The 22909-nt window shown below is 44.4% G+C and overlaps 1 long non-coding RNA gene across 3 annotated transcripts; it reads left to right on the plus strand.

Annotated features, from left to right (window-relative positions):
* The first annotated feature begins 1387 nt into the window (after window positions 1–1387).
* On the plus strand, window positions 1388–16632 carry LOC123383140. Of its 3 annotated transcripts, XR_006592553.1 has the most exons (6): window positions 4707–4885; window positions 5873–5986; window positions 6598–6830; window positions 6943–7377; window positions 12909–12976; window positions 15979–16632. It is a non-coding gene; the product is annotated as an uncharacterized LOC123383140 (long non-coding RNA). The 3 variants fall into 3 exon arrangements; XR_006592552.1 differs by lacking the exons at window positions 4707–4885; window positions 12909–12976; window positions 15979–16632 and adding exons at window positions 1388–3622; window positions 3768–4656 and having other exon boundaries at window positions 6943–7560; XR_006592551.1 differs by lacking the exons at window positions 12909–12976; window positions 15979–16632 and having other exon boundaries at window positions 6943–7560.
* Window positions 16633–22909: the final 6277 nt, after the last annotated feature.

Genomic DNA, 22909 nt, shown 5'->3' on the forward strand with positions numbered 1-22909 from the left:
AGAGGAGAAATAATTGTGGCAAGTCCGGAATGTGTCCCTGTTCAGCAGATGCAAATGAGACTGCTGGCTTTGGCAAGGAGGTGCCTTCTTTTTCCCGTTAACTGCATTTTCAGGGAATAATAAAGATGGTAGTGTGTTCCTCCTTCACACGCTATCATTCAAGACTGTAAGAGGGAGTTTCTTCCTTCTCTACCATAATTTCCTTAAAGGTGGTGCCAGGAGGATTTCTAACCAGTCAGCTGCCAGTTTGAAAGCATTGAGCAAGCTGACCTGTTGACGGAGACTCAGATGCTTCCCTGAAACGGTTCTTAAATGCATGTATCCACAATAAGCCGTCTACACCTAGAACCGTGTGTGGCACACATCGGCGGCCAATAGATTTGTTTCATGGATGAATATACACTTACTGAGGGTGAAGCACTGAGCACTGGATGCTGGGGGTGCAGAGATGAAAGGGATTTGGGCCCTTCTGCGTGCCTTCAAGGAATACAAACTAATCAGGGTGGAATTAGAATCCAGCGGCCAATGCTGTGCTAAATCTCTACAAGAAGCGACGCATGCTTATTAGAACTGGGGTAGTCACACGATGTGTTTGACAGTGCAGTTATGGAGCAATGGCTTGAGATCTTCAAATTTTACGGCCTCAGACCCTCAGCATGGCCAAATGAGCCCGTGGCAGTCGTTGGTGACGTGCTTACTCAATCGCCACCCGCGTGCCCTTCTGCTTAGATGCCTCCCTGCGTGAAGTTGCCAAGAAAATGCGGTTTGCACAGGGGCAAAGGGCAAGCTCGGCTGCACAACTCACAATCCCTTCCTGTTAGTCCCTTAGTCCCTTTATGTGCCTGGAAGTGGTGCCTGGTCCCTGGAGGGGTAGAAGGTCACGATGCCACAGAGAGGAGAGAGGAGGAACACAGGGAGGAGTTTTTTAACCTCCCTGGACGGCCCACCTCCAGCTAGTTTTACCGGACAAATCGGTCCATATTTGGGTACACTACCTTCCCTTTATATCCTCTTCCTTGCAGCTAGAACACGTCCCTAAGGGAAATAAGGGTCATGCGTGATGTAGCCGGTGCCTTCGTGCTCATTCCCCTCGTCCTGCGCTCCATTCTGCAGTATGTGCTGTGCAGACACCGTTCAAGTGTGGACCGTGGGGGCTGAGCAGAGCCCCAGCACAGTGGTGCCCACGCTGGCTTTTGTCCTGTGCTTGTCTCCAGACCCATCTCTGGGTTTTACAACATTCCTCTGTGCACCTGGAATGCTTCCCCCCACCCCAACCTCACCCTCAGGCCCAGCCCCTGCTCGCGGGCCTGCCTGACCCCCTATCCTCTGAGTCTAGTCTCGGTTTAAGCGTCCCCGACCCGGGAACCCTTTCCCAGACCTCCACGCACCAAGTGGGGACCCTCTGGGTTACACCCTCCCAACCCTCCTTTCCTTCAAAACGTTCATTATGGTTGTAAACAAAGAATTGTGTGGGATCATTCAAAAAAAGTGATTTCTTTCTCCCACTTGATCGCAGGAGAACCAGGCCCCGGTGTTTTTGTACGTTATGCCCGTGTGGCGCCCAGCAAAGCGCACGGCACAGAAAAGGAACGCGGTGAACGGTGTTCGGCTGGCTCCACCCGAGAAGGAATGGATTGGCTCGTTTTCAACGAACTCCGTTCTGTATTTCTCCAGCGCGACCAGAGCAGGACGCCACAGTGATTCATTCAGGCTGTGAGACTCTCGGCGCGTCCACCGACGACGGGCAGTTGACCTCCCCAAGAGGCCAGAAGCCTGGGTGCGCCCAGACAGCGGAGCTCTAGCCGCCAGGCCGGGCCGGGCACTGGGCAGAGGAGGCTCCTCGGTGCCACCGAGGAAGCGGACGGCTCTGCGACAGCCACGGGTTGGTCCTCAAGTGCTGCCACCGCTTGCCAGTCCCCACCCCTGCCTTCCTTCCCCGAAGATGAGTGACGGCCCCTTTGTGAGCCGGGGCCTGCTTGTCTACCCCAACGGCCAGCACAGGAGAGCTCCAGCTACACATGATTTACCACAACAGCGCCATTTGTTTTAATCTTTGGGGGAAAACGGGATATGATGAGACATAAAGAAACATTATTTCCCGAAGGTGGATTCCATTTCTTTGACCATTTATAAGTCTCAACAAATAAATTATGACTATTTGGGGATTGATATTGTGTTTCAATGACTTTCCCAGCTGTTGCTCTGTTGCATACATTCTGGAGCATTCCTGCATCCACTTGAAAGCCTGCGGCTGCCACACGGCACTGGCGATACAGCCGGCGAGCAGTTGGCCGCTTCGGCGTGCGGCCTGGACGTGGCGACACCTTCACGAGGCCCGCGAGGGTCAGGGCTCGCCGGAAGGGGGTGAGGAAGACCAGCCGCGTTTGTGGGTGCTTGCGATGGACGGCGTTTGGCTTTGGCGAGCCCCCGAAAGGCTAGGCGGTGGGGCGACTCTGGCCTCGATGCCAACCTCGACAGCGGTCGATGGGTGCCGTCCCTTCTGAGGAGGGCTGTGCTCATTCAGCGCAGAGGGGACACCTTTCTGATTTCCTCAAAGCTGCATCTGGGGTCCGGGGCTCCTGTCCTGGGCCAGGGTGACCGGGAGAGTCCGAGCAAGCCCCGGGGGGAACCATGGCAAGCCCTGTGGTGCTTTGTGTGTGCCAGCCCCGGGGAAGGCGTGGAAAGAAGGTTAAATGACACGCTGGCTCTTCATGAAACCATGCCAAAGGGTGTAGTCATTGATTGGATGAGGTTTGTGCTTCTCGACCACATCGGAATGCCATTTAGCATTTCTGCGACCCTAACTCAAAGGTTGTACACTTTCTGCTCTCAGTTGCGTTGGAAACGGAAAAGCTCCTGGATTTATGAGTTTTGCATGGAAGTAGTCATGTCCCCATACTTAGTCCCTTTTACTTAGCTGTGTCTCTTCCCGTGTCCTCCATGCCTCCACACGTCACAGCTTCTTTCTCCTCCTTCCTGTGCATTTCCTTTCCCTGCAGAGCCTCAGACGGGATCCCTGCCCTCCGTCAACCCCACGGACGGGGGCTGCTCTTGGGTACGTTGAGTGGACACTTGAAGGCCCAGACCCTGCTTTACAAACGGAGGACTGTGATGTACACAGGCGGGCACGCTCGCGACCCTGCGTCTCATTTTCACAGAACACGACGCATTCCTTGGTTTTGAATGGGGGCCCGACCCATGGCCTTGACCTTCAGGATCGTGAACTGTGACAGAGGAAGAAAATTCCTTTGTGAATGGACTGTGGGGCTTCTGAGCAGATGCAGCAAACAGCTGACCGGGACGTTCCAGCCTGAAGCAGGTGGCAGGATCCTCCAAATAGCAGCAAATCCCCGTGTCAGCAGGCACGGCGAGAGCGGGGGACTGCGGCAGGCCTGTGCCGGGAAGGCCCAAGTCTGTGCCTGGAAGTCACTGCCTGGGGGGAGGCCCGCCAGACAGCGAGGCAGATGAGTCAGCCTTGAAAACGATCCCGGTCGTGACCTGGTGGGATTGGAGAGAACAGAAGGGACGGTCAGAAACCAACAGGTGGGCCGGCCCACAGGAAGGGGTCGCAGACTCACAGCAGGTGGCTGAGCAGTTGGAGGAGAAATATGGACACGGGCAGGTGGGCAGGGCGCCGGGGGGGGGGGGACCCGCAGGCCGCAGCCCCGTGGTCCCGGCTGACTACAGGTGCCGCCCCCCACCCACCCCCGCTCGCGAAGGCCACAGGAGCCAACTTGTTCTTTTACGCTTTTGACCTGTTTTTAAAGGAAATGGCTTGGGAAGTCTGGAACTGCAGCCGCTTTTAAGCCGACAGGTTAGGACTTCTTTCTCTTCGTGTGGGTTTCGACCTTCCAGAGGGAACGGAACAGGGCCAGAGTCTTCCAAAGAATCAGAGCAAGGCAGCACCGTGAAGGGTAAAGGGAACAGACAGAGCACGTGAGTGAGAGGAGGTGGCACACAGACCTAGGGGGCCGATGGGCGGGGTGGAGGCAGGTGGGGGCCGGAAGGCCCGCAGGTGGCCCAGCTCTGCACGGGCACACTGTTGGAGCGGGTCACTAACATGCCTCCAGTCTGGCTCCCAAATCCCGGGGACAGGCTGGCTTCACACGGAAGGAGTCACTCGGGGAAAGCGGGGCGCCTCCTGAAGCAAGTGGGGGTGCTGTTCTCAACAAGCCGTAGTTAGCGTTGGGCTTTGGAGCCACACAGACCTGAGCGAGCCGTCCTCCGTTTCCACAACCAGGCGGATGCCCTAACAGTAGGGGGAAGAGTCCATCTAAAAACGAATCCCAGGATTGGGACAGTGTTTATCACCGGCCTGTGCTTCCTCCTTCGTGTTCCTAGTCCCTCTTTCCCCCTTTGAGGCCCAAGAAGGGATGGTATTGAGAAGCACTTTCCAGATGCAGAACCTCAACTCACAGATGATGAGTGTCCCCCGTCCGGAGTGCGGGGACACGCCTCATCGGTCTCTGAGGCCAGGGCTGCCGCTCTTTCCTGTGCCCGGCGGTCACCTGTCCAGCTCAGGGCAGTGGCCTTCGGGGGTTCCCAGCCCCTCCACGTGCCCGGCCAGAGCATCACGCAAAGGTACTCTCAGAAGAAGCAACCATGGCGTGAGGATGTTAAGAGAGCCGGTCCTGGCGGCGAGGGAGGAGAAAAGGGGTAAGAGGGAAGGCGTGAGTTTGGGTGGGGTGCAGGGGAGGGGGGAACAAATGTTCGCCCGACGTCCGCCCTCTCTTCTTAATCCCACAAACGCTGGTGAGGTCAGTGTGAGTCCAGTCTTCCTGATGGGGAAACTGAGAACCGTCAGTATGGGGCCGAGCTAGGATTCCAACTTCAGTCCTCACTGTTGAAAGGATCCTGCAGATACTCCAGAACAGCGTGGAAGGAGGTCAGTTTTTAAAGGAACAAGTGGGCCCATGTGAATAGCAGGGTCATCAGAAAAAGCAGCAACGAACCAGAGACCTCAAGAGGAGCTCTTGGCACAGCCTCCATGAGCAGGTGTTGCTGGGCGAAGTGCAGTGATCATAGTTCAAAGTCAGCTAAAGTCGCCTGATGACACTCGGCCCCAATCAGGAGGAGCGCGGGCCTCTTAGTAAAGGCCCCGGGGATAGCTGCCCTGAGGACTCTTGGCAGACTGACTGTATCTTAGAACATTCTTTCAAATCAGGTTGGCATTTCCGATGAGAGCAGAGGCAATCTCCTTCAAAATATAATCTTGAAGGGGACTGTCTTCTTCAAGGAATAGCTTTTTCCTATTTCCCATACACTGAATCTATTTTGTATCTACTAGAACTTACTGTGGGGATGACTTGGTTAAATAAGGCCGACGAATGTCCATTCTTTTCTTGCACGACACGAGAGTTTATATTCAGGAAGTATTTGAATCCGTGCAGTTTTGCATGACTTTCTCCCAATAATCATAATTAGTTTTGAGGAATGCTGAAGGATAAGGGAGTAAGACAGAGAGAGATAGAGAGCTCAACTTTTAAAACTCCACGCGCCCCTCCAGACACATGCAAAATCTTCAGATGCATTTTGCTGGGTGATCTGGACCTCCAGGTGTGCCTCTTCTCGCTGAACCCCACGGAAGGTGTCATGAAAATATCCCGTTCCCCTGTTGCTCCTCACTGTGTGCTTTGTGCTCTGCCAGGATCATTTGTTTTTGCAACACCGACTTCCAAATTCTGACTCTCTGTCAGTAATCTTGTGGGCGGCACTGGATGGAAGGAATCTTAGTTTGGGTTTTGAAGGTTTCTGCCATTTTCTGTCACCGTCCCTGCCCTGGCTCCCCTTTTCCCAAAGACTGTGTCTCCTCTTCCCGCCTTCTGCATCATCTAAGTCTTGGATCTTTCAACAATTCATTTTTGTTTTCTAGGTCGTAGAAAGCGGGATGATGGAAAGTTCGAAAGAGAACTCAAAGGGAAAGATTCGGGGAAAAGGTGGCAGATATTCGAAGGGATACCTGAACACCTGCTCTAGGAGATGCAGGGTGACTGTTGCGGTATAGTAGAGGATGAAAAGCCTTAGGGTTCGGCCACAGGGCAAATGGAAACATCCAGTGGGAGTCTTGTCTGATCCCTGTGAGGCCATCTGTTCAATTTGCACCAACCACTGGGACTTCGTTAATGTTCTCCTTGGTTCTACCATCACCTCCACATTCATTCTTTTTTTTTTTATTTAAAAAAAATTTTTTTAAATGTTTATTTATTTTTGAGAGAGAGAGAGACACACACACAGAGTGTGAGCAGGGGAGGGGCAGAGAGAGGGAGACACAGAATCCAAAGCAGGCTCCAGGCTCTGAGCTGTCAGCACAGAGCCCGACGCAGGGCTGGAACCTGCGAGCTGTGAGACCATGACCTGAGCCAAAGTCGGACGCCCAACCGACTGAGCCGCCCAGGTGCCCCTATTCATTCTTAATTATAAGAAAAAATTTGTTTTAATTAGAAAAGTGTATCAAGTAATGAGTCTTTGGGGAAAAAATTCTGCTTTTGATTTTTTATACATTTTCCAGAAGCTTACTTATGAGGAGTGTCAGCTCTTTAAGAAACAAACAAAACAACTTAGAAAATATTTTGAAATCAAATGAATTTGGTCCCAAAGGCGCAGATGATGGGAGGACCTAATGCCCACCCGTGGCACCGATGTCAGCTCAACCCTGATGACGTCACCCGCCTGAGGTGCTTGCACAAAATGCCACGATCTTAGTACTCAGCTGAGAGGGGCCCAATGAATGGAGAAGCACTGGCAGACCAAGTTCAGAAGTCTGGATCCACTTTATTGATCAAGGAATTTAAACCCAGTACATCCGGATTTTCTGCTCACCTGCGTTAAAGGTTTGAAAGCATGTTTTGCATACCAGATGGCAGGTGTGGTCTCTGTGATTTCTATGGGCGCCCTGGCAGGGTGACGCCTGGATGGCAGCTGCCTGTGTCTTTTCTTCTGCAGGGCTTCCATCAGACTCAGTACGAAGAGAAGCTCAGAGAAGCTGGTACAGCCCTGTTTTCAGAAACAAGAAAACAACAAAGTAGAGTAAGGCCAGCATCCCACAAGCACGGTGTGGCGATACTTAGGAGTAAATGCCAAACTCGAGACCTGCACATTGGCTTTGTATTTGAACTTCAGATTGGAGCCCGAGGTTAGGCCTTCTCAGCCTCTTCCTACAGCTGGTCAAGCTTCATTTACAGCACACCTGACGACTAGACCCGCTGATACACGGCAAAGAGCTGTACCTGTTCCCACAAGCTGGACAGGGCGGTGACATCCAGATAAAGGACCGGTGTCCTGAGGGAAGGCATTTTGTCCTCACTGATCACAGACCGACTGGGCTGGAAACTGGTCTCCTGTTGGCTCTTCGGCAATTATGACAAAGTGATTTCCCAGGTCAGTCTTGGTTTCAGCAACGGTACAAATAAATGGGTCTGGAAGAACCGGAATTTGATAATAACTGAAAACAAGTAAAGAGCAGTGAACGCAGTTTTTGATCCTTCCTAGATTTCCTTCCATCAGCTGCCCACATTTACTCTTTAAACAGGCTTATACAGCTCATGCTATTCAATAATTTTACATTGACGTGTCAAGTGTGTTTATTTCCTGTAGAAACACAGCTGAGAGAGATTGTGATATGGGAAAGTAGTTTTAGCAGAGGATTCTGGAGGTAAGAAAAAGAGATGCTGTTCAGATCTCTCTGAATGGCAGGTGACAATATCTCGTTGCCTGAGGGATTATGGCTCCCTCCGTCACCCCGGGGACAGAGTAGCTCTGGACAGTCAGGCTTCGTCTGCATCCGGTCACTTACCCAGGAGGGACCCTGGCTGGGAAGCTATTCCCCACTAGCTGCATATGCACAGACTGTTCACATCGGATGGGAAGGGCTCCTCTGCCCAAGCGTGGCTCACCGACCCAGGGGCACCTGCCTGGGGAGTGGTGAGCCATCCTGAGAGGTGCTTATCCGGGCAGACTCCCAGCAGATTAACACAACCTGTCTGAGCCTGCCGGCTGAGGAAGGAGCTGTTCGTTTCTGTGTGGAGACAAGCAAAAATGTCAATAGCACCTCACTTTGAAGGATGCTTCAGAGTCTAAAGTGATCTCAAGTCTGTCTGACCCGCACGGCCACTCAAGGTCATGAGGGTAACAGTGCTGTTGGCTTTAGCAGGGGCGGGCAGGAACATGCATTTATTGCAAGTCAGTGAGGGAAGACGTAAGGGAAAGTGAGAAGATGGAAACTGTGGGTCAAATGGGGGACACAGAAACATGAAGAGGCATTCTGGTTTTGGAACCTTCAAGATTCAGGAGGAGTGGCAGGGGCAGGCTGGGAGGGCAGCCCTCAGTGAAGCCTATTCTGGGAAAATATCATCAGTCTTGCTGACTTTTTCCATCCAAGACTGGGCTTTAAAATGTACATTTGCATAATATTCTATTCTTCTCTTCCTAAAGTTAGGCAGCTTTGAAGAATGCCCTGGGCTTACACAGTCTGTTGCATGGAATTTAAAAAATGCAAATATATTTGTAACTCTATTCATAGTTTGCTGTTTTCATTTACTCATAACAAGAATGTGAGTTTCACTGGATCTCAAGGTTAAATATAGGGATAGTCTGAACAAGAAACTTACCTCAAAGGAAGCTCTATTTTTTTTTTCTGATATTCTACAATTTCACTATCTTACTAAGACTTTTTTTTTTATTTAAATTTTTTTTTTCAACTTTTATTTATTTTTGGGACAGAGAGAGACAGAGCATGAACGGGGGAGGGGCAGAGAGAGAGGGAGACACAGAATCGGAAACAGGCTCCAGGCTCTGAGCCATCAGCCCAGAGCCCGACGCGGGGCTCGAACTCACGGACCGCGAGATCGTGACCTGGCTGAAGTCGGACGCTTAACCGACTGCGCCACCCAGGCGCCCCACTAAGACTTTTTTATCATTCATATCTGGGAATGTAAATCTAGAAATACTACATTTGAAAAATATGATCAGAAGAGTTGAGATTGTATTTTTTTTTTTTTAAATTGTAACAACCATGGGGCGCCTGGCTGGCTGATTAAGGGTCCTACCCTGGGTTTCAGCTCCCGTCATGATCTCACGGTTTCGAGAATTTGAGCCCTGTGTTCGGCTCTGCACTGGCAATGGGAAGCCTGCTTGGGGTTCTCTGTCCCCCCTCTCTCTGACCCTCCCCAACTCGTGCTGTCTCTGTCTCTCTCAAATAAATAAACTTAAACAATGTTTTTTTTTGTTTTGTTTTAACTTTTTTTTTAGTGTTTATTTCTGACACAGAGAGAGACAGAGCATGAGTGGGCGAGGGGCAGAGAGAGAGGGAGACACAGAATCAGAACCAGGCTCCAGGCTCTGAGCTGTCAGCACAGAGCCTGACGCGGGGCTCAAACTCACAAACCGTGAGATCATGACCTAAGCCGAAGTCAGTTGCTCAACCGACTGAGCCACCCAGGCGCCCCTTAAACAATGTTTTTTGAAAAAAATTATACCAACCGTTACTTATGAATAAGCAGAGGAAGATATTGAATAAACCACTTGCTTCTGTGGTGGGATAAACATTTCTTTACTTCGATTTATTAAATATTTTGGTTTACTGAAAATTACCTAACATGATGTAACAGGATTACTACATTTTAAAGGAGAAAAAAATATAGCTAGACAGAAAGTGTTTAAAGTTTAACGCTACGCTAATTTGAAAGTAACTTTATCATTTTTTTTTTACAATTTCAAAGGCATTTTGGGATCTTGCTTTGCCTCAATGGCAACATTGTAAATAATGACTGTTGTTGAATTTTTAATAAAAGAAACACTAATATCCATTGTTTAGTAAATTATCAGTATTTTACATATATCGTTTAATATTTTAATTATATTATTTAATATATATCCCTTAATAGATAAAACATATATGTGAAACGGAATTTTTTTTCCTGTTTTACACATGAGAAAACTGGGGCTTATTTAAAAATTCAAGAAGGCAAACCTAGGTAAATTATGAGGCTAGGGTGACAGAACTGGGATTCCAAACAAAGCTTTTTTGTCTTTCGAGTCTATTCTGTTAACCGTTACGCTGAAGCAGAAGTACGGTTATTAGAACTCGCCAGGTGTTGAAAACAAAGTTTCAAGGACATTCAGGTCAGATATGCGATAATATTGAAGCCTGGTAGAGCAGTATGATGTAATAAGGTCTTAGACTATAGCGATATTGGCAGAGATAGTGGGGAGGAGGCACGGCCAGCAAGAGATTCAAGTGTAGGTGCGTGTTTACTTAGGATATTTGAGGAAGAACACAGACTGAGAAGACAAGTCACATTTCTGATCCTGATTAACGTTCTGTTGTCAAAGAATTGTGAAAGCAAGTACTTATAATGCAATCCACAGCCATTGTAAGCAAGTTATTTTAGCTTGCTCTCTGGTTATTTGCAAGGAAAACATTATCCGAGGGACAAAATGGCCCTAGAGTCACACAGCGTTGCCAATTCCCGGAAGCTGAGGAACACTAAATGAGAAAACTGACTGATGGAGTTTTATTGGTAGAAAACTAGGTTTTCTTGGTAATTGGAAATATCGGAACTTGGATCTCAGATGAATGACCTGAATCTTCTGAAAACATGCTACTTTGATGCCCCATCTGAAAATGAAAGCAGAATCCTGTTTCCATCTTCCTCTTGAAGATGTGAGTCAAATAAGCAAAAATGAAGTCGGCAAAACTCTGGATTTCTTGGTAAGAAAGTACTAAGGCAGGACTTCTTACTGAAGATCCATTTCAAAGGGGAATCCAGATTTCACTGCTTTACTTAACTGCCATCTGTCTGTCTTGCTGACAGTATATACTGGCAATGATGTGAGCGATTGGCACTCGGTTTGCAGCATGGAGACTTTGAGTTTACTCCTGACCCTTCAAGGCTTCCGACGTATCTTTGTCTCATCTTCTAATTACCTTCATGTTTTTTAAAGGATCTCTGTGATGTATACCAGAACCATAGTCAAAATGATGTACTAGGGCTCTTATTTTGTGATGCTCAAATTTCCAAGGCATTGCTTTTTATCCTTAATTCAATGGCTTGTTAGTACCTAACTTGTCAAACATGGTTTTATTTCTAGAATTTCCATGTAGTCAAGGCACTTCATATCTCTTAACTACTGTTTCGACCATATTTTTATCTTCCTGTCCTTCATTTCCACCAGTATCAAAGCATAATTTGAAGGAAAAGTGGTGCTTTCTTCTTTTTAATTGTAATGGGTTTTTAAAAAATATTTATTTATTTTTGAGAGACAGAGACAGACAGAGCACAAGTGGGAAAGGGGCAGATATAGAGGGAGACACAGAATCCAAAGCAGCATCCAGGCTTTGAGATGTCAGCACTGAGCCTGACATGGGGCTTGAACCCACAAACCGTGAGATCATGACCTAAGCTGAAGTCAGACACTTAACCAACTGAGCCACCCAGGTGCCCCAAAAGTGGTGCTTCCTAAATGCATGCAAGGCAGGAGGAACTGGACAAGCTGGAGGAATAACGGGAGCGTCAATCTTTACATCACTCGAGAGTTCTTCTTTAAGGTAGGCTCTACACCAAACATGAGACTGGAGCTCATGACCTTGAGGTAAAGAGTGCGTGCTCTACTGACTGAACCAGCCAGGCGCGCTGCACTTGACAGTGTTTGACACTAGCCCGATCAGGCTTTGAGATCTTGGGCCATTTACAATAAATGAAAGTAGATACAGAATTTTGGTGATATGCTGAAAGGCACATCCAATGGTTGAAAGGGGCTGGGAAGCAAGGCTGGGGATTCAAACTCTCAGCAGAGAGTAGATGAGAAGTACAATGGTGGCTGAAGCTGGGAAAGAGGGCTGCAGGTGAGAAAGAGGGCTAAAGGTGAGAGAAAAGAGGACAGACTCTGATGTGTGAACAGAAATGTGTTCTGAAACTAATTCCTCATGGAAGCATGCCTCTTCCAGGCCTTCCGTACACATTGTCCACTTTACTGAAGGGTCTAGCAGATTCAGGACTCTGTCCGCATTTTCTAGACAGATTGGTTATATAATTTTCCATACTTTTAAAGGAATGGGACCACATTTCTTTCTGTGCCACAGAGTCCCTATCGGAATTCCCCAATACTCATAGAGTGCCTAAGACATCATTTATCTTTGCATCTTAGAACTGGCATTTCCATCTTAGAGTTAAATATATTGAGTTAGAAAAAAAAGAAGGAAAATCCAACTCACTGACCTTTATACAATGTGTTTGGTAGGAACTCAACCTATGTAACAACCATTAGGGTTTTTTTTTTTTCCTTTCCAGTGTCTTAAATTTTCTTTAATAAAATCACATAAGTAGATGCAAATCATGCAATGCATAGCCTCTGCCATTATTGACATCCCCCACAAGGTAATGCATTTGTTAAAACTGATGAGCCTACGTTGACACGTTATAATCACGCAAAGTTCATAGTTTGCATTGTGGTTGTCTTGGCATTGCATATCCTATAGATTTGGGCCAGTGTATAAGAACATGTATCTATGATTACAGTATCATATAGACTAGACTTACTGCCCTAAACCTCCTCTCACCTCCTCTGTGCTTTGTCTATTGTTTCTCCCTACAGCTCCCCACCCCCACCCCTACTCCTGGCAGTCACTGTTTTTGTTTGCTTGTTTTTACTTTCTCCATAGATCCTCTTTTCCAGATGTCATATAGCTGGAATCCTATAGCATGCAGCCTGTCCAGATAGGCTTCTTTCACTTAACAATATGATGTAAGATTACTCCGTGCCTTGTCATGGCTTCGTAGCTCATTTATTTTAGCAGTGGATAATATTCCATTGTCTGGCCGTTGCACAGTATCCATTCTCCTGCTGAAGGGCATCTTGGTTGCTTCCAAGTTTTGGCAGTTATGAATAAAGCTGCTATAAATATCTTACAGGTTTTTGTGTGGACATACACTTTCTGCTCCTCTGACTGAATACCGAAGAGTGACTGCCATATCGTGTGGTAAGAGTATGTTTAGTCTTTTAAGAAATGACCCAACTGTCTTCCAAAGTGGCTCTATCATTTTGCATTTCCATCAGCAACAAAAGTGACTCCCTCTTGCTTCACATCCTCACCAGCATTTATTGTTGTCAGCGTTTTGGAGTTTGGCCATTCTAATAGGTAACTAGTGACATCTCATTATTGGTTTTCCTTTGCAACTCCCTAATGACACATGATGTTGAGCACCATTTCATTGCCAAATTTCATTGCCAAAAGTGTATCTTGTTTGGTGAGGTGTCTGTTAGGATCTTTGACTCAGTTTTTAATCCAGTTGTTTGTTTTGTAATGGTTCTTTGTATATTTGGATAACAGTCTTTTATCAGATATGTCTTTTGCAAATATTTTCTCCCACTCTGTGGCTTATATTCTCAGTATCTTGACATTGTGTTTTTCTGACCAGAAGTTTTTTTATTTTAACAAAATCCAGATTGTCTATTATTTCTTTCATGGATCAGGTCTTTGGTGTTATATCTAAACACGCATTGCCAAAACCAAGGTCATTTAGGTTTTCTCATATGTTTCCTTTACGGAGTTATAGGTTTAGTGTTTTACATTTAGGTATGTGATTCAAGTTAATTTTTGTAAATCATGCACGGTATGGGTCTAGACCCATTTTGTGTCGTGTAGATGTTCAGTGGTCCCACTACCATTTGTTGAAAAGGCCATTTTGCTCCTTTGTCAAAGATCAGTTGACTATACTCATGTGTGTTTATTACTGGGCCTTCTGTTCTATTCCATTGATTGATTTGCTTTTTTTTCCCCTTGGTTTTCTAAAAGCATACTGTCTTGATTACTGTAGACTTATAGTAAGTCTTAAAGTTAGGTAATGTCATCCTCCAACTTTGTTCTTCTCCTTCAACACTGTGTTGGCTATTTTAGGTCATTGCCTCTCTGTATATACTTTAGAATCAGTTTGTCAATATCCACAAAATAATTTGCTGGAATTTTTATCGGAATTGCATCGAATCTATAGATCGAGTTGGGAAGTATTGGCCTCTTGAGAATATTTTCTTCCTGTCTGTAAACATGGAATATCTCATCATTTACTTAGTTCTCCTTTTATTTCTTTTATCAGTTTTGTAGTCTTCCTCATGTAGAGCTTTTACACATTCTGTTAGAATTGTGCCTAAGTATTTAATATTTTTAAGAACCTAATGCGAATGGTATTGTTTTTTAAATTTCAAATTCCACTTGTTCATTACTGGTATAGAAGGAAATGTTTAGTCTTTGTATATTGACCTTTTATCTGGCAACTTTACTATATAATCATTTGTTAGTTACAGGAGGATTTTTGTTTTGTTTTTTTCTTTCAGATTTTCCACAGATGATCATGTCATCTGTGTCAACAAGAGTAGCTTTATTTCTTCCTCCCCAATCTGTATTTTATTCCTCCAACCCCATCCCTTAGATGGAACAGGATGGCTCAAGAGAACTGATTTTGCTATTTCCCTTTCCCCAGGTCAGTTAGTCTCTGATGACACCCTGGCAGGTTAGGCTCTGGTTAACTAGTTTTTCCCAAAGTCAAATGTTGTTAAGGACAGAGTGTTCTGGAATATTTCAAAATATTCCTTTTCCCCTCCTACTGCTGGAGCACAAAGAAACTTTTCTCTGATATTTATGGTGGGAACCTTGGCTGAGGTCTTGGAGGTAAATCCTACAATTTTGTGTTCTCCCCACCCCACACATGAGTGGATCTCCTTGGATTCTTTAACTCTCAAACTTGCCTTCACTAAGACTCTAGAAATTCGTTACTTACAATTCAGGTTTTCCTGCCGAGGCACTGCTTTCCACAGTCACTTCTGCTGCAGAGACTGTTCTGGTAAGCTCCCTATACTTTTCTGTCTGTCTGTCCAATCTCAGGGACAGTGGTCTGGTCTGTGTCCTTGCCTCCTTATGGATCCAAGAATAGTTATTTTTTCAGTCTGTTTAGCTTTTTACTTGTTAGAACGGAGTAGTGGCTTCCAAGCTCCTTACCTGGGGAATCAAAAACAGAAGTTCTGTGAGAGGTTTTTACATTAATTCCTGCAGGTAGTTTCTTGTACTATAATTAGATGATGCTCCCCTTTCCTGGAATTTCTAGATGTATGTTGAATGTAACACCGACACTTTTACTACAGAGTTGTAATAACAAGTTTAGTTAACAAAATACCACACACACATTCATTCATTCGTCACGTAAGGCTTCCAAGTGCCAGGCATCATTCTAGATTCTGAAATAACAGTGAACGAGACAAGCAAAACTGTCTGCCGTTCTAGAGCTTCCAACAAAAACAAAAACACGTAGTAGATTAAGCAGTGATACATGCTATGAAGAAAAATGGAACACAGAAGGTGGAAGTATTGGAGGTGGGGGGGGCTTCTATTTTAGGCTGGCAGGAAGACTGGGAAGGTGACATTGAAATAAAGACCTATAGAAAGTGAGAGAGGGAGCCATGTGGGGTATCGAGCACAAAGGCCCAGAGACAGGGTGTTGATTAGGTGGCTGTTGTGCCTAGAACAGCACGTGTAAAGGAGTGTAGGTGTGTGGTGGGAGGTGGTTCATGGGAAACGAGGTCCGCAAAGGACCCAAAGGCCACATCACGGGAGGCCTTGGGAGTGGTTGTAAGGCTTTGGATATTTACTCTGCATAAAACGAGGGACAATTGGAGCATTCCGTACAGAGAAATGTGATTATGTAACAGTTTTTAAATTTTTAAATGTTTCAGTATTTTTCAAATTTTTATTTTGGATTACTTGTAGATTCATAGCAGAGTTACTAAAAAAGTGCAGCCAGTTCCCATAAACCCTTCGCCCAGCTTCCCCTAATGATAACATATTACTTAAGCACGGTACATCTTTCAAAACTAAGAAATTAACATTGGTACGGTATGATTAACTAAACTATAGCTTTTATCTGAATTCCACTAATTATTCCAATAATGTCTCTTTTCTATTCTGGCATCGGTCTGGATTACTGCACCCAGTGACCCGTGTTTTTAACAGGATCCCTCAAGCTGCTCTGCTGAGAATAGACTGAAGGAAGGCAAGTGTGGATTGAGGGAGATTATTTATGGGGCTCCAGAACTAGTGTCAACAAAGGTGATGTTGGCTTGCACCAAAGTAGAAGCAGTGAAGGTGGTAGGAAGTGGAAGGCTCGGGGCAAATGCCAGGGATGTAAGAGGTAGAGAGGGGTCAAGGGTGGCCCCGTAAGTTTTGGCCTGAACACCTAGGAGAGACGAGCTGCCGGTTTCTGAGATGAGGAAGTCTCCAAAACGAGCGGGTTTACAAGGCCCATCAGGCATCCACTTTGGGCTGGGTTAGGGATGAACCGGCTGCTAACCATTTGATCTGCTGTAGGTTGCATATAGATACAGAACCCGGGGTGAAGGCAGCCTTTGCGTTGCCAATCAGTTGACACAGACCCAGTATACGATGTCCCTTCCTTGGATTTGCATATGGCCTCATTTCAGATGACTTTACCAGAAAGCGACAAGATAAGCTTACTCACAACTGGTTTAATCATAAGAAATGCCGTCACCTCCCATAGCTGGAACTCCAGGACTGAATGCTATCCTCTAGCACAGGATCTTTTTGTTTTGCATGCTCGACTGTCCTCCGTGTCTGCTGCAAGACCGAGCAAAGCTGGTCATTTTATTTGGAGTGGGAGAGTCGTTACCGGTGATGGTTTGGGCTTTAGCTTTTTCCTTCCCTTTGGAATGGGGATGGCAAGGGAGTGATCAGTCCCCACGCCATTGTGGTAAGGTGTCCATGGGGCAGTGACTTCAGAGCATACCCTGTGCCTTTTGGCTTTGCCAAATGTTCTCAATCAGGGTGACTTTTGCCTCCCTCTCTCCGGGCACATTTGGCAATGTCTGGAGAGATTTTGAATTGTTACAGCTGGTGGGGCGAAGGGGAGTTGGGCACTCCCGCAACTAGTGTATAGAGGCTAAGAGTGCTGTTAAACATCGTGTGATGCACTAGACAACACCCCAGTACAAAGTATCACCCTGTCCAAACTTTGATAGCGCCGATGTTGCCATAATCAGAATTGATCTCAGGTGAGGTCACCTGCTCCTGCGCCTCTTGGAGAAAGGTGGATGCCTGAACAAACTATGAATTCTGTTCAGGGGGAAGGGAGGGGAAAACCTTGAGTTTCACCTCACTTTCCTGTTCAGGCTTTCCTACTGCTACTAAACACATTAAGATCAGGTGTGTCCAGCCCCACTGGGATGATCTTTGCTGGGCCTTCTGCTTTTTCCTACTCTGTGACCGACTCCTGTCTGTGTCCCACATCCATTTATAAGGCAGTGGAAAAACTCCCTCAGTTTCATCTGAATGAAATTTGCATATCTTTTCTTTGAAGCTTCATGGCTTTTAAAAAATTTCTGCTCTAGAAAATGTAAGAGAAAGAGTACGACCTTTAGCATGTGGGGTGTCTATGGAAGCCCCAGCTTGTTTCTTTCCCAGTTCTCAATCCGGTGGACCTACTAATAATTCTTGAGGGTTACTTTTGATTCAACTCGAACTAAGTATGGATTCTCCCCAAACAGGAAATTAGCATTGTTTATCTTAATGCCCTTAGTTCCTCAAAAAGGTTTTGACAGGGGCGCCTGGGTGGTGCAGTCGGTTAAGCGTCCGACTTCAGCCAGGTCACGATCTCGCGGTCCGGGAGTTCGAGCCCCGCGCCAGGCTCTGGGCTGATGGCTCGGAGCCTGGAGCCTGTTTCCGATTCTGTGTCTCCCTCTCTCTCTGCTCCTCCCCCGTTCATGCTCTGTCTCTCTCTGTCCCAAAAATAAATAAACGTTGGAAAAAAAAATTAAAAAAAAAAAAAGGTTTTGACATACAATAGGAAGTTAAATTGTTGAATTGACTGTTTCGCTTCCTCAGGTTATCATTTAAAATATATAGATGGCAAGACTTTTCTTTACGTTTCACCTGTAGTGTTTCATTTTTAGAGTGATTTTGGAATCCAAAGGCTTGCACATTGATCGACACATAGCAGGAACTTGTGAGTGACTGTTGCCAACTCTGATGGAAACACACGTTTGGCCCCTCTGGCTCCTCCCATTATTCTGCAAATATTACATATTCAGGGCTATTTGCACTCATTTGCTTATATTTGTTTTTATCTTTGCTTTCTCTTTCTTAACTGTGTTTTCTGCTTTCTTTCATGAATAGCAATCCTACACATCAGAACAAGGAAGAAAACTATTTAGTAAACATTTTTACCCTGCTCCCTCCTGAAGCAGTGTAGACCTGTATGCTGTTATCTCACATTCGGCTGAAGTAATTTTCTATCCATGTTATCTTCCTGTTAAGTTTAAAAGAGAAACCCAACACTCCATGCCCTTCTGGTCTCGAGACATTCCACTTCCTCTATCCATGTCCAAAAACATTGGACAATTCCTCTCTAAGATTGAAAAAAAAAAAAGGTGATGGACACAACTTGATTTTGGAGTATCAGGATTAAATAAGTGATACAAAGAAAAATACTCAGCTTGAGCATTTAATTTTTTGTTGAGATTTTATAGTTCTTTTCTCTTTCATTTCTTAAAAATTCTTACAATACTGCTCAATATCATATAATCATAATAATCTTTCTCCTAGAAACAAGATTATATATTCAGTCAAAATTCCCAAATCAGTTGTAAATGTAGATACAGTCCAAATTGTAATAGATGCAAAAAGAGAATTCGAATACAAAGGTTACTATCTCAAAGACAGAGAAGAGGAATGTAAAAGGACACAGTGGGCAAGAAGAAAAGACTTTGGAGATTTTACACACAGATCTTTGTTTTATTAGCAGATGCTGAATTTCCAAGACATGGAGGAAAACTTTTTCAGAGATTTATGGATCTCTCTTTCTCTCCCCTCTCTATTTTTCTCCCCCTCCCCCCCTCTCTTTTTTGTTCTTTGTTTTAATAAAAAAAATCATTTTAAAGGACTCAAAATAACATTTTCTTGGAATATTTTTATGTGTTAGCTTGGGTTTGGAAAAAAAAAGTGCTAACTAAACCAAAATTGGACAGCATCTTGTAACAGGTGGCAGAGCCTGTAAAAGGGGGAATGCACAAAGCAATTCGATAGTGAGAAGCAGTGTGGTGTCCCTTAGGGAAAGAAACAAGGAGGAATTGTTTAAAATCCCAAGAAAGAAAATAAACATGCATATCTCAGGGTACTCAAGACAATATCGTCATTAGCTTTTTTGTACAGAAATATTCACCTTTCATTGGATTTCACTTCCATTGCTTTATTTTTGTTCAAAGTTGAGAAAAAAAAAAAACCTAATGTTTCTAAGTGTAGAGAAATGGAGCAGAGTTGTAACTCTCTGAGTCTGGAGACACTGAAATTTCTCCTTTTCTTTCATTTCGCTGTTAAGAACACTGACACATTATTAGTATTCAGTAGGTTCCCATGAGCTTGATGGGGCATCAGAGCCATGAAGAAGGAATCCTGGACATTCAAACTATGATTACTACATCATGGCAATTCTTTTTTTTTTTAATGTTTATTATATTTTGACAGAGAGAGAGAGAGAGCAGGGAAGGGGCAGAAAGAGGGAGGGAGAGAATCCCAAGCAGGTTCTATGCTGTCAACACAGAGCCTGATGTGGGACTTGATCCCATGAACTATGAGATCATGACCTGAGCCAAAATTAAGTCTGACATGATCTGGTGTCCCAGATCATGGCAATTCTTTAAAAGAAGTTTTACTTAAGAATTATAATTACAATTTAAAATGCAGTAACATGGAATCTTTTTCTAAGAGATTCAATTAAATATATGCTAAGTTAATTGTATAAAATTTAAGATTCCGAGTGTGGACTTTTATATAAAATTCCAGTGCTAGAAATTTTGGGGCAATGGTAGACAGACAACAAAGAAAAAAAAAATGGTGAAATTTCTCCCACTGGAGGAAGTTGGATCACAGGAAAACAGAGGAAAAAAGCATAAATGCAGGTAATGATCAAACATACGGAAGAGAAGAGAGTACTGAGTGTAGTTGACATGTAATGTAGGCAGGCTCAGGATCAAAGATGGAACCACAGGTCAAGTGTTTCCTTTCTAGGTCAACCACCTGGAAGAGGATCCTGTGCCTGGAGGCACAGGATGCTGGGAGTGAAGTCTCCTAAGGTAGGGTGGTGGCATCATTTTAGTTCTGAACACAAGCAGTAGTTGGGGTTACTTTTAAATTCTCTTCCCTTGGGGCGCCTGGGTGGCGCAGTCGGTTAAGCGTCCGACTTCAGCCAGGTCACGATCTCGCGGTCCGGGAGTTCGAGCCCCGCGTCGGGCTCTGGGCTGATGGCTCAGAGCCTGGAGCCTGTTTCCGATTCTGTGTCTCCCTCTCTCTCTGCCCCTCCCCCGTTCATGCTCTGTCTCTCTCTGTCCCAAAAATAAATAAAAAACGTTGAAAAAAAAATTTAAATGTGATAACCTCTTTAAAAAAAAAAAAAATTCCCTTCCCGTGTGTTGTCCATTTCAGGCCAGGAAAATACAACAATCAATTTTGCTGTAAATGAACACTTTGCTATTGAGTTGAATGAGAAATCTGTTTAAATATTGTGGTTTTCCTTAATGATGACGATACCAAGCTATAATAAATGTCTTTCTATTGCATACATGTGTGGGAAATGTATTCCTAGAGATTGGTACAATAAACAGTAAATCGAGGGCAACAGATTGAGCAGAAAATTTAACAATCAGGCTCAAATTGAAGAAATATTTCCCCTAGATTATGGTTCTGTTCTGTGGAAACATTGTAGACTTTTGCATTTTTTGATTGATAAAATATGCTGAATGAGATACTTTCAAATTTTTATAAACCAATCACATTACAACAATAAAGTTTTGGGGAGTTTTGAAATTATCTTTGTGAACCATGATGAGTAATAGGAAAAGAGAAATGATGGTTGAAAAGTAACATCCTCATTTACCTGGTGATTTTGTTGTTGTTGCTTGGCTTGAAATATTTCCTTAATATTATCTATAAGATGTCAGTAAATATCTGTGTCCAATTTTGTGGAGATTTATTTGTGTATTATTTTGTATTTTCATGATAGTCTGTGTATATACAAAAATGCATGCTAAAAAAAGCAAGCGTATGAATCATGGGAGTTAGCTGTCTCCATGTCATCTATTCCCCAACCTATTTTTATTTACTATAAGATTAAAGGTGGGAAGCAGCCAAACACTAGGCAGGGTTTTAAACAAGTGAGTCAAAAACTCCCAAAGGAAGCTTCCACTTGAAGTTCTTCCTTTAGTAAGGCCATTGTTGCTTTTCTCCTTACCAGAGGTCTTTAGAACCTCTTAGTCCTTACAACATCATGTTGTCCACATTAGGACCTTGACAATGTTCCAAAAGCCAAAGAACTCTTGACTCTGGGTGTTTCTCTGAAACACAATACATAGCCCCCCTTCTAGAAAGGCCTTTAATAGCTTGGAAAAAAATTAAATAAAGACCCCTCTACTTCTTGATGAGGCTAGACTGCTAGGGAGACTTTGCCAATTCTGATTAAAAAAAAAAAAAAGGCAGATAATTGAGGTTGGTCCCTTGCAGGGAGGCATTTAATCCCTGTTATCCAGGTCATCCAGCAAAAGGCAACTGCTTCCTTTAGGATTTGGCATATTTCCCTATCCTTGGCTCCTCCCACTCTGGAATAAACCCTTCAACGATTTTTCACAGGTCAGCTATAAATCCCATTTCATTACTTCAGCAACTGTTCTGTTTTTACTTTAATTGAAGTCTTGAGAGATAATAATTATAGATTCGAATCCAGTGTGAGAAATAGTACAGAGACACCCTTTGCACGCTTTACTCATTTTCTTCCAAGGCTAACATTTCAGGAAGGTATAGTATTTTATGACAACTAGAATATTGATGTTGATACGTCTTACTCAGATTTCCCAAGCATTACTGGTATTCTTTGTGTATGTGTGCGTTAGTCCTATACAGGCTTACCATGTGTGTAGTTTCTTGTATCTACCGTCACAAACTAGAGAGTTTCTGTGGCTCTTGTACAATCCAGTAGAAAACCCGTCTCCGTCCTGCATGCCTCCCCACCTCTGGACCCAGACCCCGACCACCAGCGAGGTGTCTTCCAATTTTAAAATTTTTTAACGTCATAAAAATAGACTATATTAGTGGCTTGTTTAACCATTCACCTGTTGGAGGGCAGGTGGACCATTTCCAGTTTCTGACTATTGAAAATAAAGCTGTTTATGAACACCGTGAACAGGTTTTGCACACACGTAAGTTTTCACTTCCCTGGGATAAACGCCAAAGAGTACCGTTGCTGGGTTGTATGACAATCGAATGCTTGATTTTATATGCAACTATCAAACTTTCCAGGGTGGGTGTACCATTTCACATCCCACTCTCTCAGAGTGAGCCAGTTTCTTTGCATCCTTATCAGGACTTGGTGTTGTCAGTTAAAAACACAAAAATTAGCATTTCGGATAGGAGATACCTCATTATAATTTCAATTTGTATTTCCTTGAGGACTAATAATGTGTTTTTTTACCATATGTATATCTTCTTCAATGAAATGAAGTCAAAGTCTGTTCAGATCTTTTACCCATTGTTTCACTGGGTGGTTTGTACTCACCGTTGACTTCTGAGAGTTCTTTATATATTCTAAATACCAGTCTTTTGTGGGATATGTGTAAATATTTTCTCCTTGTCTTTAGCTTATTACTTTATTCTCCTCACATGGGCTTCCATAAATCAAAAACTTTTCATCTGGATGAGGTCCAACTTATATATTTTTCTTAATGGATCATGCTTTTGTGTCAATCTCATCCCTTGTTGACTAGCCTGTATCGCAAAGATTTTCTCCTTTTTCCCTAAGAGATTTGTGCATTTACATTTAGCATTTAACCCCCTTGGAGCTAAGTTTTGTATAAGACATAAACTTTA

The sequence above is a fragment of the Felis catus genome, chromosome F2, assembly GCF_018350175.1.
Source record: "Felis catus isolate Fca126 chromosome F2, F.catus_Fca126_mat1.0, whole genome shotgun sequence".
NCBI classification, from domain to species: Eukaryota; Metazoa; Chordata; class Mammalia; order Carnivora; family Felidae; genus Felis; species Felis catus.